Below are 5,779 nucleotides of genomic sequence, written 5' to 3' on the forward strand. Positions count from 1 at the left end.
GCTCTCCACTGTTTGAGCTGCCTGACGTGCATGATGAGTGTGTCAGAGTCACATGTGCCGCAGGGGCTGCCTCAGCGTGTGCAGGTGGAGGCTGAGGGCTGTGGGTTGGGCAAGAAGAATTGCACCTGCTTGAGCCAGTGACACTTGAGGCCTTTGTTGCAGCTGCTCATATGAAATTATCCAAGGGCACAGTTTGAATGAAATGATTATAACTTTCAAGAGAGTCACTGAAATTCTCAAGCAGATTCGTATCTCCAGTAGGGTTTCATGTGCTCAAGGACATCACAGATCCAGGGTTGACAGTGAATACTGACAAGACAGACTGCTCAGGTTACACAATCATCATTAAGTTTAGAGGAAGCGGAATCGAGAGCTCAGTTTTTTTAACTAAGTGTGAATTTTTCTAAGTTCATTATTTTTGAAATTTTGGAACGTTTCTTGCAAAATAAAAACGTGTGAGTAAATAAAAACATAAATGTGTAGTTTTAAATGACACAAAAAGATGAAACCATGAGAAGCACAAGGCAATGACCCTCTATTTGCTGTGTTGTAGGTTTCCTAGTCCCTGTTTCCCACATACACACCTCGTTTATATGTGCAAACTTAGTCACTTCAGTCGTGTCTGACTCTTTGTGACCCTATGGACTGTAGCCTGCCGGGCTTCTCTGTCCATGGGATTCTCCAGGCAAGAATACTGGAGTGGGTTGCCATGTTGTCCTCCAGGGGATCTTCCCCACGCAGGGATCGAACCTGGGTCTCCTGCATCTCCTGTATTAGCAGGTGGGTTCTTTACCACTAGCACCACCTGAGAAATCCTATTTCAATATACCTGACCTATAATTTCTCAAATTTTTGCTTGGACGCAGTTGACTTGTGGCTTCCGTCCCAACTTCCAGTTTCCACCAACCCTGTCCTGGGCCTCTGTTACTCTCTCCTTTAAAGTCTATTGTCTACAGAATTGCCAGAGTGTACATGCAAAAAGCTAGTCAATGTCACTGCCTATTGAAAAAGCCTCTGATGGCCTTTTCCAACTTTGAATACAATGTCAGTTCTTATAATGGCCTAAATGATGGTCCAAATAAGATGCAAGCCAAGCTGCAGACATCATTTTTACTCTTCCAGTAGGCATATTAAAAAACTCAGAAATGTGGAAAATTAACTTTAATATACACTTTATTTAACCCAGTATATCTAAACTATTGGGCTTCCCTGGTGACTCAGTGGTAAAGAATTCTGCAATTCAGGAGCCGCAGGAGATGCAGGTTCAATCCCTGGGTGAGGAAGATCCCCAGAAGGAGGGAATGGCTACCCACTCCCGTATTCTTGTCTGGAGAATCTCATGGACAGAGGAGACTGGTGGGCTACAGTCCATGAGGTCACGAAGAGTCGGACACTACTATCATTTCAGCATGCAATCAACATCAAAGTCACTGATGAGCAATTTAAACGATGTGTGTGTGTGTGTGCTGTGTTTGAAATTGACTTACAGTCCATCTATTTGGACTACTGGCATTTCACAGGCTCAACAGCCACACATGGCCCATGAATACCACCGCAACAGCGCAGGTCCAAGCAGATGCGTGCATGTGGTCTGACCCCTATCAACCTCTTCAGTCTGGTTTTACAATACTCTCGCCCTTTTCCACTTTGCCTGTGCTGATGCTTCTCTTTCTCAAACTGGCCAAGCTAACTGCAGCTCAGAAACTGTCTGTGCACTGGCCCGTGTGTTGCTGGAACCAGTTTGCTAGCTACTACCAGTTGTTTTAGTGGTTAGCATAAAAAAAAAATCAGGTTTGAGCTCAAGTCACCCCTGAGAAAGCTCTCTGCCTCCCCACAGCCTCCTCACGCTCACTCCTCCATGATCCTCCTTCCCATTGTCATGAGTCACCAGGACCTGAAATAACCTTTCTTATTTCTTCATTGTCAGCCATTTCCCCAATTTATTTGTTTAGTATTTGACAGGTGGAATGCATATTTCGGTGCTCCCTTCAGCACCCTATTTCCAACACCTAGAATAGCGCCTCTCACTGGCAGGAACTCACTGTTTGGTAAATAACTCGGGGACCAGCGAGGAGGGAGTGAGGAGCTGTGACCCCAGGCGCATGCGTTTGTCCTGCAGATCCCTCCCTCTCTCCTGGTCCTCGTCTCCCTCCCTTCCTCTGTCAATCACCCTCTCTCCCTCCTCCCCCTTCTCTCCCTCCCCTCCTCTCCTCTCTGCTCTCCCTCCTCCCCCTCTTCTCTCTCTCCCTTCCTCTGCTCCTCGTCTCCCCCTATCTTGCCTTACTCTCTCCTGATCTCTTTTTCTTCCCAACCCCCTCCGCCCACCTGTCCTGTCTCTCTCTTCCCTGCCCCTTTTTAGGCTGAGTCCTAGAGTTGTCTCTTTAGATGAACAGAAAGGGTGGAGGATGGGGGGCTCTGCGAGAAGGAGGGGAGTGGGCGGTGCTGACTTCTCACTCCAACCCTCATCGCGCCGCTCCTGCAGATGCCATTCACACGGAACATCTTCAGTGGCGTCCCCTGGGGTTGGGGTGATAATCAGCTGGCAAGTGGGATCCGCGGAGCCGCAGTGAAGGACTTGCCCTTCCTCCAGCGGCACCGCGGGTCCCTGGGAGGACTGCGGAGCTCTCTGTGCTCGGGTGCAGGTCTTGTGCCTAGGGGCACGCATGCCTCCGCCCGGGTGGAAGCCAAGCAGGGAAAAATCACCTGCCTCCAGAACATTCATCAGGAGGAGGGAAACCGTCAGCGTCCAGGCGCCCCTGGGTCAAGGGTGCTCTCCCTCCTGAGCTGCCGGGAGGCTGGTCCGGAAGAACCTTATTATGTTGGTTTCACTTTCCAGCTCTAGAATGTTTCCAGTGTAACAGAGTCAACGCCAGCGGGGTCTGCGAGACTGGGGGAAGCACCTGCCAGACTCAAGGCAGCCAGCAGTGCTTTCTGAGGAGGATCTACGAAAGTAGGTGGTGCCTAACAGGTCTCGGGGGTGAACTTTGCTGGAGGTTAGGGGTTGACAGTGGGTGTTCCAGGAGAGGGGCTCAGGGGATAGTATGAACCCTCCATGGGACCCTGTGAGTACCTGGACCCCAAGGACAAGTCGGGGTGGCTGTGGGACTCAGGAAAGTGGTCCCTCAGGAACCCTGGGAGCAGGAGCCACATAGAAAGGGGTTGGTTTTCTTTTTTTAAGCTAAATTAGTGAAGCATATCCCCTCGTTCTGGTACTGGGCTGCCACTGGCCCTTAACGAGAATGGGGACCTTTAAGGGAGGGGGAGGAGAGGGGAGGCGGAAAGGGATGAAGGAGAGAGGGAAGGCTGACTGAGGGAGAGAAGAGGAAGGAACAGAGGGGGAAAGCAGGGAGTTCAGCTCCCGAAGGTAACTGGAACTAGGCTGAGTGGGACTGACTGGGATGGGGTTTTGGGGAACTAGGGACATGTATTGGGGGAGAAATGGGCAGGGCGGAGAGGACAGTTTCTCTTCATCCTTTCTGCCTTCTTTTGTGGGGGGATGGATTGTACTCTAATATACAGAGCTTGGGCTTCCCTGGTAGCTCAGCTGGTAAAGAATCCGCCTGCCGTGCAGGAGACTCTTCCCTGGGTCGGAAAGATCCCCCGGAGGAGGGCATGGCTCCAGTGTTCTTGCCTGGAGAATCCCACGGACAGAGGCACCTGGCGGGCTACAGTCCATGGCATCGCAAAGAATCGGACACGACTGAAGCGGCTGAGCATGCATGCTTGCATACGGAGCTTGCAAAGCTATCCCAGGAGAGCCCACCAGGGGGCCCTACCTCCAGACTGTCAGTCCCAGATGGCTGACATTCTCTCTACTAAGAGTATGAGTCCTCCTCCATGAAATGTGCTATTTCCTCCTCATTCTTGATTAGTTGGTTGATGCATTAATCCTGTGCTTCATTCAGGAATATTTACTGAGCAGTACCCCCAGGATATGCTGAGCTGGGGCTGCGTCCTAGGTTCTGGGGTCTCACTTGTCTTCTCTTCTCCTTTCCAGATGGCACGCTTTCCTACGGACACCAGGGTTGTAGCCAACTATGTATTCCCATGAAGCTCTTTAATCCCAGCGTTATTGTGGAATATAAATGCTGTCATGACTCGCCTCTCTGCAACAAGTTCTAAAGTCAGGGCCCCCAGCTTTTGCCCTGATCTTTTATGGATGAAGCTAATTTCAGTTCAGTTCAGTTCAGTTCAGTGGCTCAGTCATGTCCAACTCTTTGCGACCCCATGAATCGCAGCATACCAGGCCTCCCTGTCCATCACCAACTCCCGGAATTCACTCAGACTCACGTCCATCGAGTCAGTGATGCCATCCAGCCATCTCATCCTCTGTTGTCCCCTTCTCCTCCTGCCCCCAATCCCTCCCAACATCAAAGTTTTTTCCAACGAGTCAACTCTTCACATGAGGTGGCCAAAGTACTGGAGTTTCAGCTTCAGCATCATTCCTTCCAAAGAAATCCCATGGCTGATCTCCTTCAGAATGGACTGGTTGGATCTCCTTGCAGTCCAAGGGACTCTCCCTAAATTGCAACACCGCAGCCTCCAAGATTCTCTGATCTGAATGTGAATCCCCTATGAGAAGCAGTCTCAGACTTGTTCTGTCTTCAAACTCCTTTTCCTTCACTGCAAGAAGCCCCAGGGATGTAGTCTTTGAAACCAAATTGGGATGAAGATTAGTGGGCATAGCCAGGTCCAAGGATACTTTCTTCCTTTTCAGGTCCTAATTGGCAGTCACACTGATGGGCTGCTTAAAAAGGCAGGGTCTGGGGAAGGCTGGATTTGTGATTCTGCATGTTCTGGAGGCAGGAACTGAAGGAGGAGGGGGAGTCTTCCAAGGCTGAAAAAAGTAGAAGTGTGAGAGGCTCCATAAATGATGGGTTAGTTCAGTGGGCTAGGTGTTGTAACACAAATCTCTTAAGTATCAGTGGCTTAAAAAAAATGGAGTCGCTTATGTCAAAGGGATCCAAGATGGAGCTGGGAGGCATTAAGGAAGTGGAACTTACACACATCAACTGCTAAACCCAACATAAACTTTGAACCCAGACATCCTGAGACCACCTAGAACTTTCTTCTTTTCTCCTTAGAGAGCACAGCTTAGCAACCAATCTGCTGCCAGCAAGTGACTGAATGCCTGCCAGCACCAATCATAGTTCTGTAATGATAACCTTTGTTTCTTCTCTAGAATGTCTCTGTTGCCTTTATAATCCCCCACTATTGTCTATTGCCCCACCTGGCGCACATGTGAGTTGCCATTCAAATGGTTGCCTCCCAAAATGCAATTCTTAGCACTCTCAATAAACTCTTTTTCTTGTTTGCAGCCTTCTGCATTTTTTTGGTTATTACCTGATAATGGTCTCTGGATGGCCATAGCTTGCTTTGTATTCACAGAATACATGCCACAGGCTGGGCGGGAGAATGAGTGTATTAATAGATACATCTCCTCGAGGGTGCAAAACATACTAAGACTTTCCTCTGGTCTGGGTTGACTGGGTCAGTGGTGATTGCCACTGAGTTGACTCAATAAAATTCTCTTTCCTGGCATTTTGTTATTGGATTTTAGAAACTAATTCTTTGAATGTGATTAGAACTGTAATATGAAACTCAGCTGCTTTGGGGTATCCATCTTCAGTCACATGATGGAGAACCAGAGAAAGCCCATCTGCAAAGAACGGAAGACTGGAGACAATTCTGAGTGGTAGAATTATCTTTAGAATAAGAAGCAGAATGCAGGAACTTCCCTGGTGGTCCAGTGGCTAAGACTCCATGCCTCCAAAGCAGG

At 49.1% G+C, this 5,779-nt stretch overlaps 1 long non-coding RNA gene across 1 annotated transcript; it reads left to right on the forward strand.

Moving 5' to 3' along the window:
* Positions 1-2,132: 2,132 nt before the first annotated feature.
* LOC109554080 (uncharacterized) lies at positions 2,133-5,317 on the forward strand. Its single transcript, XR_011565046.1, has 2 exons — positions 2,133-2,950; positions 3,998-5,317. It is a non-coding gene; the product is annotated as an uncharacterized lncRNA (long non-coding RNA).
* Positions 5,318-5,779: the final 462 nt, after the last annotated feature.

This window comes from Bos indicus, chromosome 29 (assembly GCF_029378745.1).
Source record: "Bos indicus isolate NIAB-ARS_2022 breed Sahiwal x Tharparkar chromosome 29, NIAB-ARS_B.indTharparkar_mat_pri_1.0, whole genome shotgun sequence".
NCBI lineage: Eukaryota > Metazoa > Chordata > Mammalia > Artiodactyla > Bovidae > Bos > Bos indicus.